This window comes from Musca autumnalis, unplaced genomic scaffold, assembly GCF_047663935.1.
Source record: "Musca autumnalis isolate F117 unplaced genomic scaffold, ASM4766393v1 scaffold_3, whole genome shotgun sequence".
In the NCBI taxonomy this organism is placed as follows: domain Eukaryota; kingdom Metazoa; phylum Arthropoda; class Insecta; order Diptera; family Muscidae; genus Musca; species Musca autumnalis.
The window spans coordinates 182,955,419-182,969,825 of NW_027411866.1; the positions used below are offsets into that span (position 1 = coordinate 182,955,419).

At 36.0% G+C, this 14,407-nt stretch overlaps 1 pseudogene; it reads left to right on the forward strand.

Moving 5' to 3' along the window:
* The first annotated feature begins 11,302 nt into the window (after nucleotides 1–11,302).
* Nucleotides 11,303–14,407, forward strand: part of LOC141398375 (uncharacterized) — a 130,148-nt pseudogene continuing 127,043 nt past the window's right edge.

Genomic DNA, 14,407 nt, shown 5'->3' on the forward strand with positions numbered 1-14,407 from the left:
GGGCTATATCGGTCCACTCTTTGGTGTAGCCCCCATATAACGGTACCTCCGGATTTGAGGTATTTTGACGTTCATCGCCACATTTGCATACCGAATTAGCTATAATTTGGCATTTAGAGTTCCTAGTGATCAACAAACAAACTTATATCCCAAAGGATATGGGCATAGGTCCATGTTTTGGTATAGTCCATATATAACGGTACCTCCCGATTTTCGGTATTTTGAGAATTTTAGCCACAATTTTTAACCGAACTATCTGCAATTTGACATTTGATGTTCTCAGTGGTCATGAAACATCTCCACGAAACATCGTCAACATAGGTCCATGTTTTGGTATAGCCCCCAAATATCGGTACCTCCATATTTTCGGTATTTTGAGAATTTTAGCTACAATTTTTAACCGAACTAGCTGTAATTTGCCATTTGAGGTTCTCAGTGGTCATGAAATATCTCCACCAAACATCGTCAACATAGGTTCATGTTTTGGTATAGCCCCCATATAACGGTATCTCCCGATTTTCGGTATTTTGAGAATTTTAGCCACAATTTGTAACCGAACTATCTGCAATTTGACATTTGAGGTTCTCAATGGGCATGAAACATCTCTACCAAACATCGTCAACATAGGTCCGTGTTTTTGTATAGCCCCCATATAACGGTACCTCCCGATTTTCGGTATTTTGAGAATTTTAGCCACAATTTGTAACCGAACTATCTGCAATGTGACATTTGAGGTTCTCAATGGTCATGAAACATCTCCACCAAACATCGTCAACATAGGTCCATGTTTTAGTATGGCCCCCTTATAACCGTACCTCCCGATTTTCGGTATTTTGAGAATTTTAGCTAAAATTTTTAACCGAACTACCAGTAATTTGCCGTTTGAGCTTCTCAGTGGTCATAAAACATCTCCAACGAAACATCGTCAACATAGGTCCATGTTTTGGTATAGCCCCCATATAACGGTATCTCCCGATTTTCGGTATTTTGAGAATTTTAGCTGCAATTTTTAACCGAACTAGCTGTAATGATCGGTATTTTGAGAATTTTAGCTACAATTTTGTCTATTCAAAAATAATCGTCAATATAGGTCCCCCATATAACTGTACCTCCCGATTTTCGGGAATTCTCAGTGGTCACGAAATTTCTTCACTAAAATTCGTCAACATGGGTCCATTTTTGAGGGTCTACATTGGTTTGATGAAACTACCCTCAATTTGACTCATGAAGTTCCCTGTAGCTATAAAACTTTTCCGCCAAAAAATTTAAAGATAGGTTGACTCTTTGACTCTTTCACCTAGCTGAACACATTTTTTTAGTTAGATTAGATAACACTGTGCAACAAAATGGAGTGTAAAGTCTGAGGCACGGAAAATTCCTCTAGGGGAAGAAAGGCCTTGGTGAGTATATTATAAACCCCGAAGGACAGATCCGCCGTGAGTCGAACATTCGCGTTATGGCGTGATGACATTTTTGTTAGAGACCCTGTGGGCCATCAGGTTGCGTAAGTGCTGTTGCGTAAGTGCTCTACAAAAAAACAAACAAAAAAATACTGCTAATTTATGATGGCTTACAGGGTCTCTTGCAAAAACTCCATCACGCCATAACGCGGAAGTTCGACTCACGGCGCATCTGTCCTTCGGGGTTTTTAATATACACACACCAAGGGTTTCATCTCCAAAATGAATTATCTCTGCCCCAACATTTGTGTTCACAGTGTAATTTAAGCAATGGTGGGAGACAGTAGGAGTTTATCCATTGTCGAAAAGTTGTTCCACCTAAAATTGTAAAAGGACCCTAATTATTCCATTTTAATTAAGACTATTTTATGGTGGAGGGTATAAAAAGTTCGGCCCGGCCGAACTTAACGACTTTTTACTTGTATTAATTTGCTATAATCAAATTGCATTTCATATTTAATTCGGGAAAATATTTAAACTATAAACACCTAGACCTTGAAATTGTTTAAATTTCACGTAACTCCATCAAAAATCCACAACTACTTTAATTGTAGTATGTATTAATAATTTTTAGAATCTTATAATATACCGGAGGAAATAGCAGTGTAGGATATAAACATCAAAAACCAGGCATGACCAAGCTCAACCAATGTGTATATAAAATTCTAAAAATTGCCATCCAAAGTAAATATTTGTAGTGAATTGCTCATATATAGTCTCATTTAATTAAACGCTACATTCTTATGATGATTTTTATTATGCGGTCAAACTATCAAATGATAAGCAGTGACAGTGCATTAGCATGTGCTGAGGGCTGTGATACATCTTCTAATACGTGCATGGAAGTGAATAAAACGTTGTTTCATGCATCGTTACACACTATTGTATAAATATAAAAGCAAAAGACTATTGCGATATATGTATATATATAGGTTTGTAATGCATTTTTTTATGTATGCGAAAATATCAATTGGAAAATCCATACACTGGGAGTGATCTATTTTTCTGTGTATTCCATGATAAATTGCAAGTTAATAATTTAAATGCAATTATCTGAAAAAGAAAATATTTTTCAAATTTATTGCTTATTATGGGTCTTCGAATTCGTAAACCATGTCAGAAAAGTTACCTGCAGCCATGTTAAACGTTGCACAGTTGTTCCGGCCTGACAAAAACCGACAAATCGATATCAGTGAAAATTCACAAAATTATCTCTAAACATATCATATTTTAATATTCCAACAATGTTTTTATATCCTCCACCATAATATGGAGGGTATAATCAAATTTGTCATTCCGTTTAAAACACATCAAAATATTCACCGGATGACCCTATAAAGTATATGGCAAAAACCGAAAATTCTTTGGAATTCCATTTGAATAAAAATAAAAAATTTTTTTGCGAGCACATCTAAAATTTTTGGCATAGAGGTTAAGAAAAAATTCTGGTTTTAAATCTTTTCACATTCACAAAATTGGACGATGCGCGCAAAAGTTATAGCGGTTTTTATTCTCATATAAAGAAAAAAATATTTAAAAATATATTATTTCTTGTCATCAGAAAATGTATGCATAAATCGTTAACAGCATGCCATATCTATTCGTAGATGTTTAAATAGTTCTTAAATTTATTATTATTTTCGCGGAAAATCAACAAATAATAAAAAAAATTTGAAGTAAATCCAAATTATCCTGTCCTAGAGTCCGTACAAACCCTCAAATATTAAATTAAAACAAGTAAAAATGTATCAGTCGGCTTTGCCGACAGAGATATACCCTCAGCCTGTGTATATTGAAACAATTTTTTCCCAAAATACGTATGTATTTAGTGGGTTTTAAAAATTTTGGGCGTTTGAACCGACAAAATTGTTGATTAGGATTAAAGATCAAAAGTTTTGCGGACGAGATACTAAAAGGAATGGATCGACATTGACCTTTATGGAAGTGGATCTCCAGCCACAACATATGGTGCCATAGGGGGTTATAACACTCTTCGGGCTGTTTGCTCAAGAAGTATGGACTTGCCCCTAAAAAACTTTTCCCTTCATAATTGAGGCAGCGAATGCAAGTTGCTCAACAAAAATCAAAGTGAGTCGATATTAGGTCTTAAAGTGAACTTATCCGAAATTTTGTGTGGGAGGTACCGGATGGAGTGGACAAATATAGTCCATATTTGAACCTGATCTATATCTGGTAGATATATTAGGATATGTAACGTATAGACCAATTCGGCCACTCCCTTCAATAGTTACCGTACAAACAATTTTTCCAAACATTTTTGAACTTTTGTGGGGGAGGTACCTGAAGGAGCGGACCGATATGGCTTATCTTCAAACTTAAACTATGTTTGGACAAGATATTACTAAGGCCATATTTTGGACCGAATCGGCAGATCCGTTCGAGAGTTATCTTGAGCTCCAACCACTGCACACGGTGTCATAGGGTTTTTTGCAACTTTCATGATATTTTCTCAGGAAGTATGGACTTGCCCCTGATGGTACTTGACCGTCGTATGGAGGGCAGTGAATACAAGTTGCTAAAACAAAAATCAAACCGATTCGAGAGATGGCCCTAAACTGAACTTTTCCGAAATTTTGTGTGGGAGGTACCCGAAGGAGTGGACCTATTGAGACCATATTGTAACCTCATATTACCCTGGTAGAAAGTATACGATATACAAGGTATGGACTACATCGGTCACTCCCTTCAAGAGTTATCGTGCGCACAAACTTTCCGAACATTTTCGAACTTTTGTGGGGGAGGTACCGGAAGGAATGGACCGATATAGCCCATCTTCGAACTTAAACTAAGTTTGGGCAAAATATTAGGAAAGCCAAAATTTGAACCGAATTGGTTCATCCGTTCGAGAGTTATCGTGCGCTCCAGCCAGCAGGACAGACAGACAGACGGACGGACATGGCTAGATCGACTCCAAATTGTCTGAAACACATTTCGTCCAAACATACTTGGGGTCTAAAACCATTATTTCGATGAGGCACATTTTCATCGTATCAAAGTGTATATACCCTCCATAGCGTACAAAATATGATACCAAATTTATAGAGATTGGGTACATACATTGCATATTATAGCAACAACAAAAGAGAAAAACTTATTGTTGGAAAATATTGTTGCAAATATATTTTTTGGTTTGATTCGAAAAATTAGAAAAAACAAGTAAGCAAAGGCTGTAGTTGGAGGGGGCGACCATGTGATACCCTACACCACAACTTCTTATGAATTAGCTATGTGCTACCGCCTTGCACGCTGAATGTCCGTGTTCGATTCCCGGGACTGGCCACATCAAATTTTTAACGATATCAAAATATCCCTTAGTAATGTTGGCGATATTTCCTTAGTATTTCAGCCATGAAAAACGTCTCTACTAGTGGCAATTTAGGACACGCCGTTCGGACTTGGTGATAAAAACGAGGTCACATATCAATAACTTAATATGAATCCATTGGTATAAGAGAAGCCTCCCTTGTCCCTACTGGGATGTTTGTGGAACAATTACATAAATTATACATTTCTAAAAAAAAAAAAACGAAAATTGGAAAATTCGCATTGATTAGCTCCTCCTGCTTAATCTTAAAATTGTCTTTGAATATCAGGTTCCATTTCGGTATACACGTAAAATAAATAAATAAATAAATATACAATGCAAGTAGCTATATCTCCGTTATTTAATATTTGTGAAAATTGTGAGTTTGTTGAAGATCTATCGCCCAAAAATTGTGCACTTGTACCTCACATATGTTACCCTTTTCAGTGTAATTCGAAAATAGAGCCATGTGGGTATATGTATATTGTGATATCAAAAATATATTTTATACCAATAGAAATAACTAATAACGAAAAGAAATTCAAATAATTTGCATGCAAACAATTTTATATATCCCAAAATTATTCATATACAATTACACACCAAATAAGATAGTATAAGTCAGCTGCAACGGTGATATACCCTCAGCCTCTGACCAAAAACAGAAATAAACACAATAATTATGCCGTATAAAAATATATTGATTTTGCATCACGAATTTTCTTCAAACTACTTTGAATCTGTAGGTATCGTAATGTGGGGCTATACCACATCAATTTTAGTAATCTAACTTCTGATTTTTGAAAAAGTTTGAGAATTATTTTTCGGATTTGTAATTTTAGTTGGAGCCTGCAGGGATTTTTGGAACTTTTGGACCATTATCTCAACAAGTATGGACTTACCATAGAAAAATTGTACCGTTGCAATAGGGACCATGAAAAGAGCCTACTTCCAAACAAATTTAATTAGATCCGATTCGAGTCCTCAAACTGCACTTTTCCCAAATTTTGTGTGACTGGATGAAATAATACGATGTGCAAGTTCGGACCAATCAGAAAATCCCCTTGAGAGTTATGTTGCGGATTTGCCATTTTAGTTAGGTTTCTTGTTTGTTTTTCAGGGTTTCTTGGAGCTTTTCGGCTATTATCTCAGGACGTATGCACTTGCCATTGCAATTCTACCATAGTAAAGAGGGCCGCAAGGACAATCTGCTGAAAAACATTCAAAACGATTCGAGAGGGCTCTTAAATTTCACTTTTGCACATTTTGTGTGGGAAGTACCCGAAGGTGTGGATCGATATGGTCTTACCCGATCTATATCTGGAAGAAATAATAATATATGGAAAGATTGGACCAAAACGTTCACAGAATTTTTCGAAAAAATTTTTGAACTTTTGTGGGGTAGGAGTGGACCTATATAGCCTATATTCGAACTTAAACTAAGTTTGGTCAAAACATTAAGAAGTATAAAATTTGGTTTGAATCGGTAGACCTGTTCGAAAATTATCGTGCGCACCAGCCAGCTAGGCAGTAAATCGACTCCAACGAATTTCGTCCAAACATACTTGGGATCCAAAACAATTATTTCGATAAGACATATCTTTGGTCGTATTTTGTATGTATTCCCTTTACCCTAAATCCTAGAATAGAATAGGTGGCGAGGTGACCCCATGCTCCAATATCAATTGGACAACTGAACTGAAAATTTATCTGTCATGATACACGCAAAAAAAAAACGGCCTCTCTAACATATGTCCCAAACATATTTTGCAGCAAACATATATATGTTTGCAACAGTCCCAAACATAATATATGTTTGGGTGGAAACAAATATATGTTTGGGTGCAAACATATATATGTTTGGGTGCAAAGATATTTATGTTTGGGTGCAAAGATATATATGTTTGGGTGCAAACAAAGATATGTTTGGGTGCAAACATTTTATATGTTTGGGTGCAAAAAAATACAAACCCAAAAGGCACAAAAAAAACAAACACATGCACCAGTGGGCGCTTACTGAGAGCAAGGGAGCGTAAAATTCAATATAAAACACTTTGAAATGTGTGCTCACTTGCTCTCAGTAAGAACTCACTGGCTATCTCTATAGTATACACACAAATGTTGTGGTTTTTTTATTAAAAGGCAAAAGAACAACAAACACAAAGGTACATACAAAATTCCAAAGAAATACGTAACACACTTTAATAAAAGAAAAACTGTTTGAAATAATTTGTAAATAGTCACACTTTTAAAAAGGAAAAAATATATAGAAACGTAGTTGAACGCTTCTCCTTAGTTGTGAAATAAAACAAATTGTCCTCATAGTTGAAATCATCAGCGGGGAATTGGCATCTAGAATCAAATGATTATGTAATGTAATAAATAAATATGGATATGCCATATTTCAAACATTGTCTCTATAGAGACAACCCCATGTAGTATGGGAGGAAATTGTAGTTCTCTACACAAAACCCATTATATATTAGGCAGTAGGCCCGTTATCTAGCAGACACATTATTACAATTTGCATCAGGAGAAAGGTCAGTAGTTATTATTCCACATGTAGGCTACTTTGCATGTATATGCACTACCGGAATTAAAATATGGACCAAAAATAAAATTTGTATATTTTTCATACAAAAGTAATGGTCTATGTCTACCGCTAAATAATATCAGATCATCATGCAAAATTATAGGCATTTTCTTGTACCTAAACTCTTACCTCGTGCGAAATTTCTAGACTATTGAGCTATAATTGCGACCTCTAGAGTGTTAATTACTACACTACAAACAAAAAACTGGATATATTAGGCTGTAGCTCTGTTATCTGATCACGTACATCAACGTAATCGACATCAGTGCAAAGGTCAAGAGATCGCCTTCCAGATATAACTCACGAAGGAAGAATGTGTCTTTCAGAATCAAAGATACAAGCTGTATATTAAAAATTTTCACAATTTTCACACAAAAGTTCTGGTCCATTTAACCCTCTAAATATTATCTGATCGGCATCTCAAATTGAAAGCTACTTCTTTGTCATATACTCTTACCATATTTAAAATTTCCTGTTGATCGGACTATTATTGCGACCTACAGAGCCGCTACAAAATTGGATAAATAATATGTTTTTGGTCCATTTCACCCGCTAAATATTTCGCGATCATCTCCAATTAAAATAGGGATCTATTCTGGTCTGAACCCGACCTCCATACAAAATTTCGTGACGATCGGTCCATAATTGCGGCCTGGAGTTTGATTACAATTTATAATGGGCATATGTCTATAAAATGTAAGGTTAAGCCAGAAATCGGAAGGGAGCATCAAAAACTTGTTGGCTTCAACCCATTTTTACCTACTTTTCTACATTGATGCCAACACAGCTTCCAAGTAAATTAATTTTAATGGTCGACCTTATGGGATTCCTTCTAAAACACTTCATTTTAAATAATTTCAGTCATACTTTTAACAGTTCGCGTATTCTGAATGGGTGAAACTCGGATTCATCGATTGTAAAACATTTTTGGTTTTCGCCATATATGTTTTTGATCAGGGTAAAATTCTATGTCGATATGTCTGTCCGCCTGTTGAAATCAAGATGCAGCTCGCAAATTTTAAGATAGAGCTTTTTAATTTGGTATAGAAGCTTCTATTATTCCTAGGATAGGATATATGGGATAGCCCCCATTGAACGGTACCACCAGATTTTCGGTAGTTTTAAGATTTTAGCTTCATTATCACACCGAAATGGTACTTAGCCTTTGTTGGGAGTATACAACTTTCCCTCAGAATTTTGTTGGTATAGGTCCACGTCTTCATATAGCGCTTATAGATCTGTGCCTCCCGATGCTTTCAAGTAATAAGATTTATACTGGAATTAGCATGTTAAAGTGGATCAGAACTGTCGTTTATTGGTATATAACGTGCTACGTCAGCATGCTACCTTTCAGTTATATTATTTCTCACTTTTACAACATCAATCGACCAAACCGAGTCGCACTACTTTCTTTTATTCTTCTTCAATTCTTTAAATTGTCGTATTGATTTGTTACTCCTTTCTTATTTAATGTTTTTATGTACATTTTTTTCTTTAGTTCTCCCTTTTTGTTCACTTAATGTTTGTTGTACATCAATCAAGAAAATCGTTTTCCCTGATTGAGATTTACTGTCGCAAATAAATCTTTTCATGTCAAATTGTGAAATACTATTTTGTTGGGTCCAAAGCATAGCTTGGGGTATTGTTGTAGTTATTACGGTATGTGTGTGGTGTTTTGTTTGTAATATTTTATATTTTTCAAGTGTATGTCTGACAAAGCCATTATGTTGTCGCATTCTGGAATTAATGTCTACGTGGTATGTTCTTTGTGTTTGCTATCAAACACCAAAACCATTCAGATTTGTGGATATATGGGGTCATCTTCTTAAATGGCTATGGAAATTTGAGTAAAATAGGAAATTATCTGCAAATTATGGTCAAGACAATTTTTCATATAAAATGGGGTTTAATGGAAATTTATGTTTTTTTTTTTGATAATAGTGTAATATGACATATGAGTAATAGCTAAAAAGTTAAGAGTCTGTTAATAGTTTATATTACTAAAAATTTAAAACATAATTTTGGTTGAAAACTTTGAGATTGATGTGATTGAATGTTATTATAAAATACTGAAAAGCATTCTAATAACAATTTTCTTATCAATTATTATTATTTATTTATTTGTTTTATTTAATTCTTGATTTTGTAATGATAAGCCTGAGGGCCAATGAGTTATTACAATATGCATCGCTTTGAAAATATACAATTGTATTGGCATAATTATATATGTAAAATCTAAATTAAGACAAAAAAGTAATATATGGAAAATAATATTCGAATAACACTCCCAGGGGGAGAACTACTCTTAAAAAATTAAAAATTATACACGAATAATACTACATATTGGAATAACTACTCCCAATTATACCCCATATCGGGGTTATAAAAGGTGAAGATAAAGGTATTAGTTGTAAATCTATTTATATAGATATAATATAAAATCAAGTGTCGTTCGTTGGTAATGGCATCAGTTGAGAACGGCTTGACCGATTTCGATAATTCTGTAAAATGTGCGCCATAACCCGACTTGGGTTTTTATGCAAAGAAAATTTGACCACGCCCACTTTTTAAATTTTTATCATTTCTACAAAAACTACTGAACCGATTTTCCTGAAATTGCCAGGGAATGTACGCTAAATTGTGCCTATAGCAAGAGTACTGTCAACTCTTGTTTAAAATTTTCAATCATAATTGTGCGTTCTAGTCTTAACTGTGGCTAACCACAAAGACTAGATGTGGACCGAAAACTTTGAAAAACTTAATTGTTATTATTTAAGGGCTGCATAAGGTAAAGTGGCTAAAGCGACCCTTTCTAAGACTTACAATCTAAATAAGCAGAAGGTAAAGTGTTCCCACAATCCTTAATAAGAAAAGTCAAGTCGGCTCGTAGATCAATATCTTGGTCCCATTGCAGAAGCAATGGCCTCCGCGTGGTACTCCCTGGGGACCACTTCATAGTTGTGTAGTGGAAGCTAATACGAGCGGCGTTTTGCCAGGCTGGTGGCAAAGCTGGCAACCCCAGCACCAGTCTAGGATGCCTTAGACCAATCATCTACCCATCCGAATACACATTGATTACTGAAACCGTTACAAATGAAAATGAAACACCAACCCCCTCCATGACGACCATTGGAATGAAACAAAGGATACGAATAGGCTCTTGGAATGTACGTACTATGTTGGAACCATCGAAGCTTGCTCAGATAGAAAAAAATTCATCAACTACAAAATGCTGATACTTGGTTTAAGCGAAGTGAGATGGCCGGATAGTGGGGAAATCAACACTATCGGTGGATCAAAATTTGTGAACTCGGGAAAACCTCCCGACCAACCCCGAGCTAGCGGCGTTGGAGTCCTCCTTTCTGCAGAAGCCAAAAAAGCTCTAATTGAGTGGAAACCACACACAGATAGAATAATTGTGGTCCGACTTAAAACAAAAGCAAGACCCATATCATGCATTCAATGTTATGCACCCACCGAACTCGCCGACATGGAATGCAAATCACGTTTTTTAGCGAACTATCGAATGTACTTAACAACATTAATCATGGCGACATCAAAATTCTAATGGGTGATTTCAATGCACAGGTTGGGAGTGACAACCGCAACCGTGAAAATGTTATGGGCAAACATGGACTTGGTCACCTGTCTGAAAATGGAGAGCTGCTACTAAAAGTATGGGACAACTTCAACCTTGTATTAGGCGGAACACTTTTCCCGCACAAACAAATTCACAAAGTATCATGGGTTTCCCCGGATATGCTAACTGAGAATCAGATAGATCATATTGCCATCAGCAAGATGTGGAGAGGATCCCTGCTTGATGTGAGAAATAAGAGAGGAGCAGACGTTGCGAGCGACCATCACCTGATTGTAGCTGATATACGATTAAAACTTCGATCTGTAATTCGCAACAACAGAAGTATGAGAAGATCATTGGACATCACAAAACTTAAAAACCATGACACCTGCAACAACTTCACGAACAAACTGAAGGAAAAAGTCAACAACCTCTCAGAGAATGAAGAAATTGAAGAATACTGCAAAAAGATAACATCTGCGTTCACTGAAACAGCAATAAATGAAATTGGCTACACCAAAAAAGATAGTAAACCATGGATTTCAGACACAACATGGGAACACATTGAAAAGAAGAAACAGTTGAAAGCCGAAATCAACAAGGCCAATTCTCCCAATCAAAAAGGAGGAAAGTTAAGACAATACAGCTCTCATGATAAGAATGTAAAAAGAAGTGCCAGGAAAGATAGGAGGAACTGGATACAAAGTCTTGCAGAAGAAGCAGAAAAAGCCAGCGAGACAGGAAGATTGAAAGACCTATACAAAATAACAAAACAAATTGCAGGAAACAACAAATGCAGCGCAAAACCCCTCAAAAATGAAAATGGAATCCTTACATGCGATAACGACAAGCAGTTGAAAATCTGGGAAAAGTACTATAAAGGACTATTGACAACGAGCAACAATGAAAATATAAATATATGTGACTGTGATCCAATGCAGCACATAAACAACAACCGAAACCGGAAGCAGTCCAGCAACTTAAAAGTGGCAAAGCGGCAGGGCCAGACGGCATACCTCCTGAAATCTTAAAAATTTATATTCAGATAACGACAAGATTAATATATCCAATTACACTGTGATACAAAAGTTGACAAAAAATTTTTGCAGGTGTTCTGATGCATAAATTCGGTTTTGTGGGAGTCCATAGAAGACGAAAATACCTTTGGTTTCTTTGGGTCACTTCGGTTTTTGGTTTTATAACGGTAAGTGTAGCGAAAAATAGGCATTGTTGGATTTTCAGCTTTAAACGAACATTACTTCTTTTCTCCACGACCGATTTGCACACCCTATTTTTCACTACAAAGGGGAGAATAATGTCTTTCGAATAAGCCATAGATTTTTAACAAATGGCTAAGTAACAAATGGCTAAGTAATAGTGGTTTATATGTGACAAAAACCCATTGAAAAACAGTGACTTGTTTTTCCTTGTGCAATTAGCTTGTGCGTAATTGTTAAGCAAGATAATCACAATTAGAATCATACATGCTAAGGTACCAATCTTTTATAAAGGAAAATATGAAAAAAACCAAAAAGTTGAGACACAAAAAATGCCATAGCGCATTCATTTTTCAACCGATTTCGTTGGTTTTTCCCATTTTGGAAAGCCAACTAAATTTCCTACTTGCCGACAGTAAATAATTGTACTGTTAGGTATCGTTTACGCAGCCTAGAGCACAAGGAAGAACATTTTACTGTTTTTAATGCGTTTTTGTCACATAAAAACCACTATTACTTAGCCATGTGTTAACCGATTTTAAAAATCTATCGCTTGTTCGAAAGACAATATTCTCCCCTTTCCAATAAAGGATAGAGTGTGAAAATCGGATGTGGAAAAAAGAAGTAATGTCCGTTTAAAGTTGAAAATCCAAGAAAGTCCATTTTTCACTACATTTACCGTTATAAAATCAAAAACCGAAGTAATCCAAAGAAACCAAAGGTATTTTCGTCTTCTATGGACTCCCACAAAACCGAATTTATGCATTAGAACCCCTGCAAATGTTCACTGTAGCACAGTGTTATTAATCACTTTTGGACAAACGAGCACCTGCCGAAACAACTAAAAGAGGGATTAGTCATAAAGTTACCCAAAAAAGGCGATCTTCAAAACGTTAGCAACTGGAGAGGAATAACGTTGCTAAATATGTTAAATAAAATCATTGCACTTATTCTTCATAAGTGCATATCAACAATTATTGAACACCAACCAAGACCAGAGCAAGCTGGTTTCAGACCAAACAAGTCATGTGTAGACCACATTAACAGCATCCGAGTGATCGTTGAGCAGTCTGCTGAATGGCGTTCTCCACTGCATCTAATATTTGTGGACTTTAAACGAGCGTTCGACACAATCCACCACAATGCTATTTGGAATGCATTGGAATGTAAAGGTGTACCCGTAAAATAATTAACCTGATCAAAGAGCTATATAAAGATGCACATTGCCGTATATCTTACGAAGGCCTTGTAAGTGAAGAAATAAAGGTTAATGTTGGAGTGAGACAAGGTTGCGTCCTATCGCCGCTTCTATTTAACATTGTTTTTGATGTTATTATGAGAAGAGCTATGGCAGAACAATGTGGAGTGACAATAGGCCTACATGGAAATTTACATGATCTTGACTACGCAGATGACATTTGCCTCCTGTCACACCATTTCTCCGACATGTCTTCAAAACTTACAAATCTTACGGACAGAGCTGTTAGAGCTGGACTTCACATCAATATAGCAAAAACCAAATCAATGAGAATACATATCGGAAACACCAACCACTTCCAAGTGATGAACCAGCCAATTGAAGATGTATCCTCATTCAATTATCTCGGCAGCATTATAACTACAAATGGCGGTAGCGACAAAGACATACAATGTAGACCCAACAAAGCTAAAACTGCATTTGGAAGCCTTAATAAACTATGGAGAGATAGGACTATATCCTCGGGAACCAAACTAAAAGTATTTAACAGCAATGTAAAATCTGTTATGTTATATGGATGTGAAACCTGGATGATTCCAAAGAACCTAATGTGCTCCATGCAAGCATTTACGAATAGGTGAGTTTACTAGCCCAACACCATAACCAACAATTCTCTGTGGAATATAGTCCGGTCAAAATAGACACGCGTATAAGGGGGAAATAGCAAAAATTCCCACAAAGCTGAATTTTGGTGGAGAGCTAGGGTTAGCCATTAGAAGCAATGTCCTAAAAGTCCCCATCGATCCCATGTGTGCAAAACAAGTTATTCGGGGTCAAAGGTCATTTTAGGAGGCATTATTCAGTGTTTTTAATTTTTCTCAAAAACGGTAAGACTTAGTAAAAGCCGGCTAAAGTAAAAGTTGTAGATTCAATAATTGTCTACAAGAGTGGTCTTTATGATTCTTAAAAAAGACTTACCATTTTCGAGATATCGCGATCTAAAGGTCAAATAAAGAATTAGCCGCGTAAGTACA